Here is a 20,998-nt window from a genome sequence, read left to right on the forward strand (position 1 = left end):
ATGTATATATTTTAAAGTGTTTAATTATCTGGCACTACTTACTGTTGTAAATATGGTTATACCCAAATTGCTGAAGCAGTTGGTGTTTTTTTACTCTTCTGGCAGATCACAAATAGGTTTAGATTAGTTAGTCTAATTAGATTTATAAATAAGTGAGGGTTATACACTATAACCCAAACTTACACCATTCTTGCTCTAGTGACCTCATTAGGTTATCTTAATCAATGGGAACTGTTTCTCATGTTAAACTTTGTCCAGTCCAAAGTAGTGACTGGTGATAAAAGTGGTAAGCTTATTATCAGAGCTTTAAAACCCTCTGAGACATTCTTTCTTAACCACTTATATTTACACAGGGTCACTTCTAATTGTTTGTAAATAATGCCTTTGCAACTTCCTACTTCGCGCTCCTAATTTGTTTGACGCTCGACTGAAATAAGCTTTCTCCACAACTATCTTCACGTCAATTGGTTAAGACCATGTCGTCATTCGCTCTAAACTATTATTTCATAAATTCATTTACTATGTTTTCTTCCATTAGTGTTGTGATTGTTTCATTCGTTTTGGTTATTTATGTATGAAATTTAATTACACAAAAATGCGATTTCACTCCGCCTTCCGGATCACCTAGTATATCATATTATTGCTATGGCCGATTAACTCGAGTTAAGTTTAGAACATTTAAGTTATGCTTTCCATCACAGATCACAGCGTCTTTTATACTTAACGTGTTTTAATATTGTTATTAATTATTATACTTTTCATCCCAAGAGTTTCTCCTTCTGAGATCCGCATTACAATTTTCCGGTCAACATTACAAATAACTCATTCCGCTCTATTCCAGTAAAGGCTTTTAATTTAACCCCTCAATGCCAGTAAACGATGCATCGTCGTTGCGATAGGCGAGAACTCCCAACAACGATCGTTGTTTTAGCAAATATGGAAATTAACTGTTTTTTATTTTACTTTTATTTCACGCGTTTGCTATTGGTGACCTGTGTTAATTGATTTACATTGTATATAACATTACTGCTTTGTACTCCCAGTGTGTTGGGATGAATTACAAATAATATAAATAAGTATATAATAAAAAAAATATATAAATAAGAAATAAATTCACGTCTGTAGGGCATTCAAATAAATTTTATTACCGGGTTGTATTTTGTGTTTAATTATTAATAGGCGATGATTTTGACATCACCAAAAATACGAGCTTCTGCTTACTTAACTTCTCGCGTGGGTAAGTTGGTTTTTATTTCAAGAAATAAAAACTAACTCATTTAATGATTGGTGTAAATTCAACTGCTTGGAACTAAAGGTTGACAAATGCAAAATTATGTCATTTTATCAAGCGAAGAAACCAATTATTTTTTATTATAAACTAAAAATCTTTGCTTATCTACTGAGCAGTCTATCAAAGACCTTGGTGTCACTTTGGATTACAAACTATCTTTTCGTGAACACATTAATAACGTTGTTAATTTAACGTAGTTACTTTCTTCAATAGAATTACCTCTCACTTCAAAAATATAATTTCCCTAAAAACTCTTTACTGTCCGTTGGTTCGCCCTAATCTAGAATATGCCTGCGTTATTTGGTCTCCATTCTACGATGTTCACTAATCATATCGAATCCGTACAGCATCGCTTCTTAAGGGGAATTGCTTGGAGGTTAGGGCTAAAAAGAGGCGATTACTCAAACGAAAACTTGAAGTACAATTAAAGATTTAAATTTTAACTTCTATCTTTAATTTTAACTTCTTTATAAACCCTGGGAAGGACTTCATCTGCGTTTTCATAATAAAATATATATATATATATATATATATATATATATATATATATATATATCACACCGCCTATTTGGCGACCAGCATGGGAAAATATGCATTTAAAGTGGCGACCACCGACATTTGGCGACCGATATACGGTTGCCACTTTGTTTTCTCAAAATTTTTACACAGTTCAATAATAGATGTCGTTACAAGCATCTCAGCGAAATTAGTCCTGGTCGCCAAATTGGGCTGGGGGTGCACGTTTTCGAATATTTAAGTTCCGGAGTCTGTCGCCAGGCAGCTTGGCGCTAGGTGATATACACAGCCACGTATTCCGCATTTCATTCCTGGCCTTTAGTGGCGACTGGGTATGACGAATTCTTAATTTCACAACAAGCCTTTAGTGGCGACTGGGTACGACGTATTCCGCATTTCATATCTAGCCTAAAGTGGCGACCTTTCATAACTAGACTAAAATGGCGACCGTGTTCGACGTATTCTGCGTTTTATTCCTAGCCGTTAGTGGCGACTGGAAACGACGTATTCTGCATTTCATATCTAGCCTGTTGTGGTGACCGTGAAGGGTACGTTTTTTTGCATTTCATAGCTAGTGGCGACAGGAAACAATGTTGCCGGTTCGTTTCAACTCGCGGTGGCTGGTTATTTGCGACGTTGCAGCACATGTTTTGCCAGTGGTCCCGAATGTCTTACTATTTCAAATGTATCTATTTTCAATTTAATACCGAGTATTGACGTCTGTACGTTTTAGAGTTTATTTGGCGACCAACCATTTGAATGTCTTGTTTACATACAGTATTGATTACTGTCGATACAATGAAAGCAACTCGTTCTAAATAGAAGTTAAAAAGCACAAATAGAAATTTAGAAGGTGGGTATGGGTAGCACTTCCCTGGAAACCATTTAATGACACAACACCCCTGACATAGGCCACACCAAGTGGTTGGCTACGTTTCGTGATTTAGCAGGTGTGTCTGTTTTCATGGGGTAATGTTTGCCCGGGTCTGGGTGGTGGGTGCGATGACTGTTTACAACCGGTTACCGCGGTCAGGGCCGCTTGGTAATGCCGGGGCCTGAGCCTCAGACTGACGACTGAGGGTGTGCTGCCTCATCAACTAGTTGGGCAACTGTTGTGCCGGTTCGTAACCGAAACGGACCCAGCAACAGCGTTCGGGGACATTTGGGGTGACCTCTCCAGCCGGATTCTCTCGGCTCATCGCCTTGCGCCGCAATGGGTGGGTTGGGTTCATACCAATCATCACTACTGTCCACTATAATCCCTAGTTTACTACACACCCCTCATACCCTTTTCTTCCCAGACCTTCCTTTCCCTTCATAACATTGCAGAAAAATGTACAAATAAGAAAACAATTAACTGGTAAACATTAAACAAACAACCATAAGGAACTCCAGTCCATTATTTTTATATTTTATTATTAAATTACAGCATTTTAATTCTATGGTATCATCTTCTTTGTATTCAATTTATTAAAATAAAAAAAAATTAAAAAAAACTAATTTCAATTTCTCTACAAAGTCTCACATGGCGTCTCCAATAATACTAAACAATAGGTACGCATGTACCTAACAACTGTCTTTACAATACAATCACCTTTCTGAATGCTTCTGGTAATACTGGCAAGTATCTCAGATTTAAAGTAAAATACAAAATGATCATACAAACAAAAATAAATAAAACCGTTACATCGACAAGTTGGCGGATAACAAAATTCTTATTATTAATTCATAAATATAAATAGCATACTAGGGTTGTACTGCAATTATTTGTCATAAATTCACAAGTAATAAACTAGTTTTTTCGATCTTTTTATAGTTTTTTTTAAATCAAAATCGCATTCCAGGTTGTACTCCTAAGGGTAAGGCTCATTAACAATTTATTAGTATGTAATTTTATTTGAATAAATGTTAAAAATATAAAAATTGATTATTTTTTCGGTATGGAACGCATTGTTGTATTTTACATTGTTTTATATGGGAAAAATTATTTCGCAACGAGTGTTTCACATAACGAGTAAGATTCTGGAACGAATTAGTCTCGTTATGAAAGGTTCCACTGTACTTATATAACCACCCTTTACAAAATAGTTTTATTTTTATTTATTTACTTATTAATTGACGCCTTGAAGGCTTTTACATGAATACACGTTTACAAGGATACTTTATCAGGATCACAATATTAAGTGTATATAATTTAGTACATAACACTTGTTTAATTTACATATAAATGACATGGAACGTAATATTAGTCATTCTTGTTTCTTATTTTACGCGGATGACATGAAATTATATAAATGCATTGACTCCGTAAATGACTGCAACCAGTTACAAGATGACATTAACAAAATTGAACAATATTGCGAAAACAATCAACTATTTCTAAACCTTTTTTTTTTTTTTATAGTGAATACCTCACAAGAGTCCCAACTGCTCCCGTCTGGAGCCAGTGAGACTATGGCATCCCCAATTGGGGGATGTTGTGAGGCTGAAGGTAAGTGGGGAAGGGAAAGAGGAAGGTGGGGAAGTACTTGGCTATTCAGATCTAGTCACTAAACACGGCTAAAGCCATTTGGAGCAACGTTTCAATTCTGAATGGTGGTCTTACACCAGGGCGATACTGGTAGTATCTTCCACTCTGGAACGTGCCGCAAATATACTATATATTATTTTAATTAATTAATTGTGAAATAACACAAATTAATCAAATAAAATTTATTTGCGCACGCCGGGTTCGAACCCGCGACCTTCGGAATGGCAGTCCAATGCGTTACCACTGGACTATGCCGGCCGTCACAAAATGTAATGTCCAATTAATTATACTTACAAATTAAACCTTGTACCATTACAATGGGTAGAAACAATCAGATCTCTTGGACTAATACTACATTCTAAAATTTTATTTAAGGATCATATTGAAAATATTTTAGAAAAAGCTTATAAACAAATGGTCTTTATTATAAGCATAGCAAAGCCTTTCCCGTAGCACACACCCTAATTATGTTATATGTCATATGTAAGGTCACAACTTGAGTTCGCCGCAGTCATTTGGAATCCTCAATATCAAACATATGTATATTGATCGTATCGAAAATATCCAAAACAAATTTATAAAACACCTATCGTATCGCTTTAGTGATCATCGGTTTGACCCTATCGCTTTATATAAACGCATAAAAATCTATGATGCTTTATTCTTATACAAAATCGTGAACTGTCTTGTTCGTTCATCATATCTGTTAGAAAAGATTGCATTTCGTTGCCCCAAACAAAACACCAGATCGAACGATTTATTTAGAATATCTCACTGTAAATCCAAATACGCGCAAAACTCTATAATAGGACGTATGTGTGAAACTTCTAATACCTTACGAGATTTTCAACTTGAAATCAAATAAATTGCAACTCACTAAATTAATAATTAATAACTAAAAATACTTTTACTTTTGGGAAAATTATACTATTATGTGGAGGGAACTTTACTTCGTGTGGAGTCGAAGATACTTACGAATCTTTCAGGAAGGATCATGAAAATTTAAACAACTTGTTTAATTGGTGTATATGCAATAAACTGGCACTTAACATTAGTAAATGTCAAATAATAAGATTTTATAAAATAAAGAAACCGACAATTTATGAATACAATCTTGACAAAATTATATTAAACTCAGTAGAAACAATAAATGATCTAGGTATTTAACACTACGCTACACTACACTATTTAACGCTAGTGAGAAGCATTTTGGAATATAACACTACGATTTGGGCTCCACATTACAATATCCATATTCAAGCTATTGAAAAAGTCCAGCATAGATACCTTAGGTATATTAATTTTAAATTAGGTATTCCAAGAGAATCCGTGGACTATAATTTTTTATTGAACTGGACTAATCTCGTAAATTTATCAGATCGCAGAAAAATCTGTGATCTATTAATATTATATAAAATAATTCACTCGGTCCTGGATACCCCTGATTTAATAGAACTAATACGATTTCATTGCCCTGGTCGCGCTAACAATAGACTGACTCTACCGTTCTACTATAATAACACACATACATTATCACATTATTACTCACCAATCAGTCGATTACACATTTTGGGAAATGAACATGCCAACATCGGCGACATTTATTTCTTAAAATTAGCGCAATACAAACATGCACTCAAAACTTATTTTTCCATAATGTAACGTTATATACGCAATATGGACATGTTGAAATGAAATGATGATATTTCTCATTGTTCTTTTTTTGTTATTTTTGGTTGTGATACACAAAATAATTGTATGTTATTTTTAAGTTTAAAACTACTATAATGTAATAATATTTTTTTTTTACTTTGTACTCTATTATATGTTTATTTATAAAAGGCAGTATAGCCGTTTATGTATTTAAAATAAAATAAAATAAAATGTGTTCAGTGATGAAATCAAAAGTTCCTCGCACATTTAATAATTAATAAATTAACTGATTCGTTTGTCTTCCGTAGTTTGTTTTATTATTTTCAATTAGTACCTATAACCATGCGAAAACTGTATCTTTAATAATATTATGTACTTCTTTAACATTTCATGGAATTTAATTGGTCTATAACATATTCATGTTTATTGTTATATTTCACTGTACGACTATAAGTTTCCTAAATAAATTTAAATAAAAAACAATTTTAAAAAAATAAGTTGAAAATAAAAAGTAGGTACAATATAAGTGGGTACAGAGTAAAACAGAAATAATAATATAAAAGATATTGAACATGACGTTAGCAATGTAAATATTTTTTTCGGAAGATGCAAATTTAATTTTATTATGGTTCGGACGGTGATATAGCGGGTGGGTCTTCAACACTTCTAATTTTAAGCTGCCATATAATGTTGGAGATTTATTGCTTTTCCTACTTGAGATAGACAATAGATAAGGGTTTCAGTGAGTAGTTTACCTAACACTTAAAAATAAGTCCTAAAAATGATATTTACAATGCAACATTTTAGAATTTCATAATATAGTTGTAAGACACCGTGTTTATAAATATACCATGCCAAAAATATTACTGTACTTTACAATATAAGGCTATGACATTATTTGTGAACATGCGAGGATATAATAAATGTTTTTATGCTACTTTTAAAAAAGAAATGACGCATAAATATAATTCTTATGACAAAAACTATTTGGAATAGGAATTGTCGCATTCCGGAAAAAACAGATACCTAACTGAGTTTTGCAAATATTTTTGTATTTATTATTGTGACGGCTGTTTCGGGGTTCAAGTACTTATAAAATTTCAGCTACGCCACACGAAGGCAACTTATTTATATGATTTTATTTACCCCTTCAGTATTCTTATTTGTATGATGTTTTGGTGTTTTATTAACACACTTTGATCGGGTTATTTTTTCGCCGACAGACCGCTGAAAATGGGCGAAAATAAAGGTCCCGTGCGAATTTCTTTAATTTGTTTTAAATCGCTATATCTTCGAAAATAATGGAAATATTTTAATAAAATTTTCTACATACTAACTCAGCATACCCAAGCTATAAAATTTCTAGCCGAAAACCAAGTATTATTTCTAATGCAACTTAATAAATCGAAAACAAAATCATTGTTGGGTCATTAGGGTTCAATTTTTAAAGTATAAACTAGGTTTCAATTTTATAAAATTACAAATTATTATATTTTCACCAAGCCCAAATCATTATAAAAACAAAAACAATTGCCACATCACTAGTATCGTCAGAGTAACACATTATTACCCATTCAAATACCACGTGTGCAATTGCCACCCAAAAAACCATCGGAACATGCTAATAATATTGGTTATTTTTTAAAATGAAATTTAAAATAATCTCCTCGGAACACAACCGTAGGACAATTTGCTTTTTAAAAACTGCTATGCACTTGTAAATATTTATTATGGTCCGCCTTACTGTGTTCGCCGATACCTGCTTTTGTTAGATGCGCCAGACACTCGGTAGTTGAGTGGGTGCGGAACCGAGATAGAGAGATTTGTTTCGAGTTCCAGGGACATAAAAACTCTCGTTCCAGGAATTGAACTATTATAATAACAGAATATGTTATCTAAATTACTTATTTCATTGTACTTCAAACGCAATACCTATCAAGTGTCAGGTGTTAATAATATAGGTCATTTTAGTTGAAATATCGATGTACACAAAAGACTCCAAGATAAATACTAAAAAAAGACTTGCATTACAATTTGATAATTACGTACGTATAGTTGGAACCTTTACAGAGAGATTGGTTTATAATATTCATATAAAAACATCGGATAATTTCTTCTTTTCTGCCATTGAAATGAGGCGGGCGCAGAAGGTAGAAATACACTTCCGACGTTAAGCATCAATCGACCGAACGCGAACGGGAAGAACTACCCTTCCCGATTAAAGTGTGTTAAGCTAGCTTGGAATGGCTTTAGCTGTGTTTGGTGACCAGAACTGAATATCCTGGTACTTCCCCACCTTCCTCTTCCTCGTCTCATTCCCCTCACCTACCTTCAGTCTCACAACATTCCCCAATTGGGGATAGGCCATAGTCTCACTGACTCCAGACGGGAGCGATTGAGACTCTTGTGTGGTATTCAATTAAAAAATGTACTAATAGACGTAAAAAGTAGAAGAACAAAATAATATAACTGGAAGTGGGTGTACAAGCGTCCTGAGGGGTTTTACATGTAGGTAGTACAATATTAACATCACAGAAAGTTTTAAAACAAAGTAAAGTTAGTAATAATAAAAATAAAACTATATTAGATAAACAAATACAACAAAAAAAAATTAAAATAACACAGCAAACAGAGAGGTTATTAATTTTCTTTTGAATTAACTTAATGTTTATAAGGTAAGGTTTATGCATAGCACAAAGGATTGCAAATTATTATAAGCAATAATTATTGTAAGGCTGCGGTTACACTTGGAATTTTTTTTTACCGTAAGTGAGTTAAGGCAAAATTATCTATCGAAACGTCACCTATAAAGTGACATGCTGCCAATGGGACTCGAACCCACGGCCTTCTGATTACCGGTCAGCAGCTCTACTTCTGAACTATGGCGGCTTATTTAATACCCGCCAAATTAGTCAATGTGTACTTAGTGTTCTGCAAGCAAAATTATTGCTTATTAATTTTTTTCTTACCTGAAAAAACCAACTTCATTTTTGTAGGTAAAGGAATTATAAGTGCTTAATTCTCCCACTTAAGGGCGTCGAGATATATGTCTTGATTAATTGACTAATTTGGTGGGTATTAAATAAGCCGCCATAGTTCAGTGGTAGAGCTGCCGACCGGTAATCAGAAGGCCGTGGGTTCGAGTCCCATTGGTGACATGTATTTTTTCTCGGGAGCTTTTTCAATTTGTAAGTTTTTTCTCTTACAATAATATTGCTTATAATAATTTGTAACCGAGAGGTTTACAAAAATCTTCTTTAATCATGGTTATTATCGGTTAAACTTGATTAATCTTAGTTTATCTTGGTTTATCTAAGTCAATCTTGGTTAATGTTTTGGTAGTCTTAGTTAATAATATGGGTATTCTTTGTTAGTAGCCTCCATACTCAAAAACTAAATACAAAAAACAAATATTAATATAAGTACACTGATGCTCGAACTCTGAATTTTGTAAAATAAATCGTTAAGCAACCTAACTTTTACTATTGTCTAATTACCTTGTCATAGTTACCTAAGATTATTTTTGAGAAATAGTTCTTTGCTAATTAGCGCCATGCACTAGTCACCAAACCTGCTGGAGTGTTATTTATTTATGCGACAATTTGTGTTTCCATTTTTAATTTTGTACCTATTCATGTATGGGATTTCAGCACTGTGCAATGCCGCGTACAGTTCAGACTTAATGAATCCACCCATAAGCGACACTTTGAACTTAAACTCTTGTCTCTAACTGCTCAAGGAAAACCTCCCTCTGCGGGTGTAAAACACTCAGCCAACCTCCAATCATACAGATGAGGTTAAGGAAATATCCGAAGAAAGAGTTGACTTTAATTAGGTAGGTAGGCAGCTGGGCAGGTAGGTACATTGAAAAAAATTGAAAAAATCGTCATACATATCTTGCAATACTTAGTTTTAATAAAGTAGTGCGTATCTCTATTTGATAGCCTATTACTCTTGGAATTATTTGACATTTACGTGCCTGAAAACTTGAGCAGTAGGTAGTCGTCATCATGACACGAATTGTTCAAGATACCAAACTGCAGAATAGATTTTCAAGCATAGCATAGCATGACAATATGAATTTTTCTATTGAATAATAAAAGCTAAAAACAGTATATATATTTAATTACTCTAAATAACCTCAAAACTTGGTTCGTATACCTACCTGTATTCCCTAATGTGTTTATTGTTCTACATGAGAAATATTTTACGTATGCAAATTGCATTGTGTATATATCTACTGATTAATCTATTGATCAATACATTAATTTAGTAATTGTGGAATGATTTGCCGGCCTCTGTTTTTCCTCCCTCATGCATCATGGGTCTCTTTAATACCCATGTACAGTCTTTCCTCTCCTCAAAAAGACATGTTCAGGCCCAGAAGTAAATTATATTCCTCAGGGCCTCAATGTAAAAAATGGGTTTAAGTAAAGTAAACATTTTTTTCCTGCAATAAGTTATATCTTAGGCCCTTGAAGTGGTTTTTCACAAACACTCTACAAATAATCAAAATATTTTTTTTACTAGGTAGGTAGTTCCTACGTGCTTAAGTGTGAACAGTGTACACTAAGGACGGGTTGTTTCGGAGAATTTGAACAATTCATCAAATTTCAACGTTCATTTTCGGGTTCTGTGAAAGTCCTATTCAAGTTCTGTTACTATATGATTGTAGGCTAGTTGCTTGACAAAACTGAAATAAAAACAGAACTTGAAAAAATCTTTCACAGAACTTGAAAATGAGCGTTGAAATTTGATGAATTATTCAAATTCTCCGAAACAACCGGTCCTAAGAGTGCATAATAATAATTGGATAATATTTAGAGCATCGTATTTTGAAAAATCACCTCATGGGCGCTGAAACTATGGTATGGTGATACTATGGCATATCCTTACAACGACACCCTTCGAGGATTTTCAGGATTAGCATAACTGATGAATTAGCAAGTAACCTTCCCCAGGACTTGTTGAAATTACAACTAGCTTATGGCAGGATTATTCGTTTATTATATCTTAAAATATCACGTGACATTAATATTTTTTCAAAGACAGATCATTTATTTCATCTTATGTTGTTTTTTTTAAATGCAACACAATAAAGTCTTTTACAAATTTAGGTACGTTTTTATAGGTAAGTAGTGCAAAGTAGTATGACAAGTTTAAAGTACATAATATAATAATAACTGTGTAAAAAAAGTACATAAAAAATAAAATATGATACGTAAAAGATAGATATAATAGTACAATATTCTTTAATTGGCAAGTTGAAATCTGGGTAGCCGGTAGAGTCTACGAAGATTCATGTTATTTATGATGATAGAGAAATTATTATAAGCATTCCAGCTATTCTTTGAACACGTATCCTCAGTGATTTTCATATATTATTATGAAAAAGTGATATTACACATAAAATAAATAAAACAATTTGTTGAGCACGAGACCACAAAAAAATTAAAGAAAAGCTAATAATCATGCGACAGATATAAATATATTAGGAAGATGGCCAACTATATAACAGATGGATACCTTTTTTTCAAAATAAATGCAAAAGATATTATTATTTGTCAGCATAATTCACATCGAATGACGTTATATGATAATAACAGGATATTATTGTAGTACTTATATTATGTAATCATTACATTTATCTTAATAATCTATGGCTTGTCATTGAAGTAAAATCATGTATTATTTCATAGTGCTTTCACACAAACAAAAGTATTGAAATCCGTAAGTCTAAACTTAAACTTTAGGTTGCACAGTTTACACCCGCGCCGTGCAAGCGGGTTCCTTTCAGAGCATCGGACCATCATAATATGATTATTTGCCGGAAATTAAAACAAAAATTATGTCCTAAATGAAAAGAAAAATGATTATTGACAGTAGATGTAATATGGACGATGGTCCCTTTACTTAATCAATTGTTTATGAAATTACTAACTCAACTCTTTTTCTTGTTAGAATGGTAGAATAGAGTCATAAAATAGGTACATAATATTCGTGATAATTACTAATATCAATGAACGAAATCGTTTTATCTAAAATCAGAAAAAATTGCAATCGCCCAACAAACATTTGGTAGGGCGCTAATGTCAGATGTTGTTAGCTTTGACGAAACCGATTCCAATAAATATAAGGGGGATCAATCAAATTAATAATAATATGACCATTACGTGATAATTTTATCCAACTCAGTTCTATCTAAACAATAACTTGTTTATTTACGGTGATAAGTTTATTGTTCGCCAAACAAGTTGAGAAAATGATTAGTTTACTAATGCGGATTTTGTGTTGTTTAGATATATAGAGAGATTATCTTGCCTTTATCGCGAGATTAATTTTAAAAGGGTTCCCAGATTTTAAAATAAAATTTTGAAACATATTTATATTAGATTAGCCGGGCTTTACACACAATTTTTAGAATTCGGATGTAGGTAGTAATTTTTATTTTATTCTTATCGTCAAGTATGCAAAATTTCATCAACATCGGAATAAAACTGTAGATTTGTATAAAAAGCCAAACCAAACATCTTTATATATTATGCATGTAGATGGATATATAGGCCCTGTCCCAATCTTTTTGTTTTTGTCGGATGTTTTGAAAACATTTTGTCGCTGGAGACCTGACTTGAGATGACCGCCGCTAACTATGAAATTTGGCAAAATTTCGTTGTTGTTTCTAAGCATAGAAAAATAATTACTTTTCTACCAACCTTACGGTTTCACTGTCAGTGAATTCAATTCATTTGGCTAATACCATTTGTTCCCACCCAGTCAAGGCCTGGCTGGTTTCATTGGCTGGCTAAGTCCTCAGTCACTGAATAAGCAACCAACATCTGCCGCTTATAATGACGGTAGTAGGAGATTTTTAAATAGTGATAGGTTTTACGAAATCCGAGAATGATTATCTTTCTTTTAAGAAATAAACCTTTTCGCAATTGTCGTCCATCGTAGAAAGGCAGCTACTAAGTCAGAATACTTATTGGTGACAAACATAACGCTAGAGCCAAAGCGGTTCGTTAAAATACAAGCCAAAATCGATAGTCAATTTTGACAGACGTGAAGGGAGATAATTACGTTATTTTCTGTTATTTCTAATATAAAATGTATCATAAAATCGTCCACCATTTTGAATTTTCGGAATGCTATTCTTTTAAAATTAAATTTGCATCATTCTAGACAAGCAAATTAAATTAATGTATTATGTCGTCAAATTAACCTTTGTTTGTATGGACTCGTCTTTTCAATGACAGCGTATCGTTATATACATAGGATATACACCGGTGCCAAATCAAGACCAAATTAAAAGGATTCTGAAAGCATCGGAATATAAACGTATGGCATACGGGAATATACGGAAGTCGTTAAATGTTCGTAATGAACGGACGCCTTATTAAAAACGTAATGTACTGTGATATTCGTAAGATATATGCGGTTACCAAAAGGGCAGCAATATGAGAGGGTGTCCAAAAGACTCTAAAATGTATGTACCTTGCAAAAATATGAATACCCTTAAAACACGATTTCTGGCAAATTCTGTTACGATCACTTTATTCTATAACTATATATAAGTGAACATTCACAGCGTTTTTGTTTCTAAACCTACCGTAAGTGGTGGTAGTCAAAAGGATGCGAAGTGAAAGGTCGCCACATCGGTAGCGGGATTTATATATATATATATATATATATATATATATATATATATATGTATATAAAATATTCATCATAAAATTATTAACAGTATGAAACTCACTTACTTTGTTGCAACTCATCCCTTTCAATATCTCTTCCTGTAGACTCTCTTTTTTTCTCAATCAACAATCCACAAATTATGGATACCATTCACCATTGTCAATATTTTATATTCATGTGGCAGAAGTCGTAAACTCCATCAAAACCTTGTTCCTGAGTTGACTTGTCATTATCTTATATGTGCCCTATTTTTGTCATAACAATAATTATCCTATATTGTAACATTTCTACTTTTATTAACTTCTTGTAATATGTAATGTGTTGTAATTGAACATGGTCCGTTAATAAATAAATATTACTCGATTAATGTTACTAAATATTAAAAAATACTAAACAAATACGAAAATCATTGCTTCTTTAACATCTCACGTGGTAAGTTAGTTTTCCTTTCAAAGGATATATGTATGTGTATAAAAATTCACGCGTGGTAAGTTCATTTTTCTTTCAATGAATATATAATATAATGTGAAATATGAGGTCACAGATACAAATATAATGCGCAGTGTGCACTGTGCAGCACGCCTAGAGTGCTACATAACTTACCGAGAAGTAACAGAATCTCCATTACGCTACCAGAGAAAAGGAGTCCAACTGGCGTTAAGTGAATAGCATACGCATACCTGTGAGGTGGTATTATTCTGTATTATATGTTTGAAGCTAGTAGAATTTTTAGTGGAAGCCCTTAAGGCCTCCGGTTCATGTGTTTCGAGTATAATTCGGAATACCTCGAGTCACGGAAGGCTGCCGGTGATTCGATCTCCACTTGTCGTGTCAACTTCCCGAACTTCAAATTGTCTCTAATGCAGAGGTTCTTCAAATTTACAGACTGATTAAATCTTTACTACTTTGTAAGATTTTGACGTAAAGAAATAATTTAATAACACCGTAATCGAATGCAATTACAAAACTTTTTTCTAAATAACTAACCGTCGTCCCATTTCCAAAGTAGTGGGGAATATATTGGCTAAATTCACATGATTATTATTTAATTATATTAATATTACTTCTTAATAAACACAACTTATTTAAATAACACTTCGTTTGAACTTATTTACTTCAAGGAACAACTATTAACGTCAGGGGGTTTAGTAAAATAATATTTGGATGATTTGTAAAGCGCCGTTTTTGTGCAAAATCACCTCAAGGGCGCTGTACAAATATATAATACATTTCTACAATGATCTATGTTATTACTAACTATATATGGAGATAATATACAGTACTATACTTACCTGGTAGGTCACTTAAGATTAACACTTAATTAACATTAACTAATTATTTATCAGAGAAATTTAGATACAGGATTTAGGACATAATTTGACCATCTCTCAGGAATGGTTTAATTAATTTAAGGGTATGACAGCTTAAAAGGTAAATTTTTAGTTTAGACCTAATTCTTTTGGACTTGTTATGGATTTTAGTTCCGGAGGGAGTTTATTCCAAGCCTTCGGCCCAGATACTCCGAAAGCGCGATCACCAAACTTTGTATTTGGCTTGCGCTTAGGTTCCATCAGTCTGCCTATAGCTAATATGTTGCTGATCTAAAGTGTCAGCTACACTACTCGCTTCGACGCTTCGACGAAGTCCTCGACGAAGTTAGCCGAAGTTCGAAGTGCGTGCCCACACACTCGTGCAACTTCGCGAGTAACTCAGTCCAACTCAGTCTCTCGGACTCGAGTCCTTTGACTCGGACGCATTTACCGACAACAATCGGAAGTCGGGCGAAGCGAAGCGAAGTTGCCCGAAGCGAAGTGAAGTTCGTGCCCACACTATCGTATTCGGTCAACTTCGATCAACTTCGCGAGTAGTGTAGCTGGGCTTTAAGAGTTGACTGCCTCAGTCCAGTGTTTTCCGGGACTCATAGTTCGGAGATGTTGGGTGGGGCCATTTCATTGATGGATTTAAACACCATCCAGCACAATTTGTACTGGATTCTTTCAGAGCACTTGAGCCAGTGAAGTTTACGAAGGTTTTCTGAAATGTGCGAATATTCAGAAACCCAGGTTATGAGCAGTGCTTCTGTATTAAACAGTGATTGAAGTTTGTCAATTTGATATTTTGGAAGGCTGGCATAAATGCCGTTGCAGTAATCGAGACGTGAGACTACGACTACTAAGAGATGATAACTAGTTTTGTTGCTTCTGTAGGAAGGTTTCTTCGGACGGACTTGAGTTGTCTAATGTGAAAAAAACGGTGCTTACAGTCCTATTTATTTGACTTTTAAACGAAAAGTCCGAATCTAAATTGACACCGAGAAGTTTGACTGTTGTTTTTGGGTTGATATCGCTATCGGAAATAGAAATAGGTGAATCGTCTATGAAATGTTGACGTTTTTTAGATGCCTTAAAGTTCCATTTTTTAAATTTAAATACTCACAAATTATTCTAATATCTCAAACTGAGACCTAATAACGTATTGTGTGCATGTTTTTTTCCATATCCCCCGACCTAAATAGTTGTTTCTTGTATTCATTAAAATGAAACGAAGTATTATTTCAATAATTTCGTCATACATTTTAGAATTAAGCTGAGTATGTAAAATTTACCTTTGCTTCTTCTACAAGACCCGAAGCTAGTATTTAATTCACTTGAACGTGCCGTGCGCTCGTGTGACGTCCCCAACTAGTTTCGTTCACTTGCAATACTACAAACGGACTATTTCGAATTTGCAGTAAGCGTATGTCGAATAAAGAGTAGAGATTGTCCATCTTGTTTTCTCGTCACAATTTCTTTTCTCTAATATTATTGTGGTTACCGTCCAAAGCTTTATTATCCACGTACAAAAAATCAAATCAAATAAGAGAATGTTTAGCAAATTTTAATGTCGAGTTTCAGGATGGCTGCATTTATATGAACACACATATTATATATTAGGTTAAAATTGCCGAGTGAATTGAGGCGTTGTCCCGATGAGAAAACGATAATCCTGTGTTCGATTCCCAGTTGTGACCGTTAATTTATATAATAATTGTCTTGTTCTGTTTCACGTTTCTTTAGATTTATGTATTACATAGTATCATTTTGTTCTTCGCTCCCCCCCTGTGCACGGAGAGAACCATTTTTGCTCTACCGATAAATGAACAGGCCTGATTATTAATACAAACATAACGTAACGATATTAACGTGAGGATTATAAAATATATATGTAAGGATATTGAACTAAGGATAATAAACATCAATGTAGATGTACCTATTGTGTGCAGCTAAGGAGTCTATATGGGGCTTTGTGAGACGGGTTAAGGAAAGGGCTTTAGGAAGTGATTTGTTCACAAAAGGTCTTGAAGAGACCCGGATTGAATATGTACTATGCTGTTATGACTGATCTCACATAATAATAGTCATACGATACGTATAGTCTGCGAAATCCAGTAATATTCTTCTCCCATCTCAAGCTTTTTTATTGTTGTTGTAAATGGTAATTATTTGTATTTCAATCTTTGATCGCTAGATGGGCAATATCTGATGTTTTAGTTGCGATGATATGGCGTGTCTGTATGGACACAGAAGGCTATTATGAAGGAAGGGTCACGCTAGTTTTGATGAGGTAAACCGTGTATATATAGATACACCGACTTATGTTTGTAATCGTATCGATCGGGAGGCCCTGAGGCGAGCTTATGTGCTACAGTTCCAAAGCGCTCTCGATCTCAACTCGAGACTGACACGGTCTGACCGAGGAAATTATCCTAATGCCGTATTCATTATTTAAAGTGTGTATGATTACGTCGATTATGCGTCATTTTGGTTGTTACCTATCTGAGCTGTCTAAAGGTCAATATGAAACCTATGTATTGTGCTTTTTGCAGGATTTTGAAATTTAAAGTTTGCAACACGAAGGTAGGACCAATAATTAACATTAAGATCAAAATGTATCTATTTGGTTGTTTGCCAAGTTCGTTTTATAATCCAGTCCATTTTATAAAATTTCATTTGAATCTATGTTGAAATAAACATAGTGAAGAAATCCGGTGGTTCAAGGAGAAGAATTCTAAACTAACTAACTAACCATCACGACGTTTCTCCGCAGGGGTAGGCAGATAGGACGAACCGTTAAACAACTCGGTCTTGACACACACTCCTTGCTTCATCACATTCATAAATCGTCTCATATATAATCTTCCCTTATTCTAACTCTTGACTCGTGACCAGAGGCGGCTCTAGGGATTCAGTCGTGGTAGGTCATTTGAAAAAAATGTGTGACTAATCTTTATTTGATATTGTGAAAAATGCCCATATATTATTAACTATATCAATTTGTTATAGAGTTTTAGAGTCGCGGACTCTAAATAAATATTATGTTAATATAATAAATTGGAAATAAATACACAATCCGTGTACTTACGGCAAATTATTTTTAAGATATTAAGTTTTAATGTAGTTGTCCACAACATTAAAATAAATAAAATCAGTGTTTGATTCTATTTGACAATGATTTTTGACGTTTTTTGTTTTGTTTCATTCTAAATCGATAACAACATAAATAATTATTCTAATCCTTTCCCGAACTATGCAATTGAAAAACAACCATTGTTCCACACACTACAAGCGTGTAAAATGAAAAAACGACATTTGTTTATGTCACCATCTCTGTAAAACATATAATATTCACCGTGTTGTCTCCCCCACGGTCATGACCTAAGCGTCCCTAAACTTTCTTCGGAAGCTAATTTTTACTTCGACGAAAAGTATAGTGCCATCTCGTTTATTCTATGGCGCGCGTAGGGACAGAAGATGCCAAATTGGACATTCTTTAAATTGACCCAGCGAATCGTGTGGACTTGTGAATGAAAGCTTCTATTAGAGACAACAGATGTCACTGCTAGTCACTCGCCGCCGCCGCTGTTTCGCGTTACATTTTAAATGTTTTGATGCACATAATTGATTATTATATTTATTATTGTTGTCTTATAATTTTGGGGGGTCAAACACCAATTGACCTAAGGGAAGAACCGCCACTGCTCGTGACTCATGTGGATCACTTCATCGTGCCATGTCTTTCTCGGACATCATATATACTCCTTACATCCCTTCTACTCCTTTCTTCGTTCATTCGCTCTGCATGCCCAAGCCATCTAAGGGTCCCTTTCTTACGGGTAATTAGTAAGTAAGATAAGCATTCTTTGCAAATCTCCACATTTCTCACACGATCTCCTCAGGGATCTCATTTTTACAGCATTTCAGTCACATTCGTACTTCCTCTGCCAGTTCCATGCCTCACTCCCGTACATCAGTGTAAGTAACAGCACTACATTATGGGCTGCTAGCTTCGCTTCTTTCGACATTTTTTTATTAGCGCCAACCATAAACGCTTCGAACCTATGCGTCAACACAATATGTTGTTAATAAACTTTCCATCGTTGAAGCACGTCTCACATTCACATGTGTTTGAGCTTAAAACCTTTTGAGTAATTATTTCTTATCTTTTTCGGCTATTAAACCAACAAAAAAATCATTGGGGAATACGAAGAAATAGATAAGTATGGTACTATATCTATTTCTCCGAATTCTAAAATCGACTTTGAAACAATAAACTTAATCTTTTGAAACATTTCGAGATAACTTTATATGGTTAGTAAGAATGGTTCGTTTAAATATAAATTAATCCGATTGAATTAGAATCGATGTTTTTAGATCTCGTCACATTGTGTTCCACTTGCTTTATCTTTCTTATCTACGCCTTCGTTTGATTTAGCTGCGTGGCCTTACTTCCGTAGCCCAAGCTTATAATCCCGCAAAAAGGTACAATTTCCTATAGTCCTGTAATACTACATGCGGCTCCAGACTTCAGATTCTGGTCGAACACACGAAAAGCAGAAAGTCGGCTTAGCTCGAAAAGCCCGTGGCAAACCCTTTGTAGGGCCCGCCCTATCAATCTCACTAAACGGGGGGCGGGGAGAAGTCGTCTGAACCTTCCATTACGTTTAAAGTTTAGTGCTAATTTTATTATCGGCTTTGTTATTTTGCACCTACGTTCAAACATAATATAATTTTGATAATATATTATGTTTGAATCCACAGAGAAAAAAAAAATCGTTTATTTAAACCCACTTTATAACCTTATCAGGTACCCGGAAACACATATTTATGTATGTTGTATTGTTTTTGTTCTGATACCCTCTCCTATAGGAGGTTGCCTATCTTCTCCCATCATACTGCGAATCCTTTCAATTCATCTACGTTGAACTACACTCCTACCAGTAACATACGTTTAGAAATCATTAGATGTGGCATCTTCCAATAATCTTTCCTTTGATAATCAGTACTTTACTATTTTATTTGTCGCCCTTCGTGATGTGGTCAAAATATTAGGGTTTCCCTTTGTTATATGTAAATCTAGAAGAACATTTAAAATGTCCCCATTTTCCGTGTCAATGCTTAGTGGGCATTTTTCGATCCCATACAGAATAATGGAGAAAATAAAACAGTGCGTGGTAACAGATTGTGAGTAATAACTTTAAATTTCATGTCTCAAAAATGCAATGCAGTTGGAAGAGATTTATGATTCCTACTAGATATATGAAAGAAACTTTCAACCTACACGGGTCGTAATTTTCATTTTGATGGTGATTTTTGGTAACTTGGGTGCTATCGTTTGTCTTTCGGATAGAAAATTATACCGACAATTATAATTATAAGGACATATAAATTATTCACCAGTAAACATTAAATAATCCCCAATATAATAATAATTATCGATTTTATGAAAAAATACCTCGGAGGATTAAAATACAGATCACACATGTTTCTGCTAGACCACTTGAAGTAATCTACAGATTCTCAGCTAAATGCCCCTTTAGAACTCACTATCGTATGAGAATGAATTATAGAAATGCAGATAACCCCTGAAAAGGTCAATATTGCCTTTAAAATATTCGTTTGTGTTCATTTTTTAGTAGGTACTATTACTCATTTGAATAACAAAAGAGGTATATTATCCAGACAGTGACAAAGGACGAGTGGAAATCGACCCTTAGGTCTCGGCTTGGGGCAAGAGAGACTTTCTCTCACTAATTTAACTATCAGGGCTAATTTCGAAAAGTAAATTAAGGGATGGCACGAGGCCCAACTTGCTAGAGGTTAAAGAGTCAGATATTCAATCAATTTGCCTTCATAGTAATACGAGCTTCCATTGTATGGAGCGAAACGTTCGATAACGTGCAACTATCCACATCGTTCGTTACTAATGTCACGTACGGCGGCGTTTGTTTAATTCCCATGGGTATTATTTGTTACAAATAACTAGATAACTCAGCAAAC

General features: G+C 34.1%; 1 protein-coding gene and 1 non-coding gene across 2 annotated transcripts in view; both read left to right on the top strand.

Annotated features, from left to right (window-relative positions):
• The window catches only part of mam (neurogenic protein mastermind), a 237,604-nt gene that overhangs the window by 136,506 nt on the left and 80,100 nt on the right, over positions 1-20,998 (top strand). The gene's annotated exons all lie outside the window — the stretch shown is intronic.
• TRNAT-GGU (transfer RNA threonine (anticodon GGU)) lies at positions 9,077-9,148 on the top strand. Its single transcript has one exon. It is a non-coding gene; the product is annotated as a tRNA-Thr (tRNA).

The sequence above is a fragment of the Hesperophylax consimilis genome, chromosome 5 (assembly GCF_061612785.1).
Source record: "Hesperophylax consimilis isolate HC1 chromosome 5, BYU_Hcon_1.0, whole genome shotgun sequence".
NCBI classification, from domain to species: domain Eukaryota; kingdom Metazoa; phylum Arthropoda; class Insecta; order Trichoptera; family Limnephilidae; genus Hesperophylax; species Hesperophylax consimilis.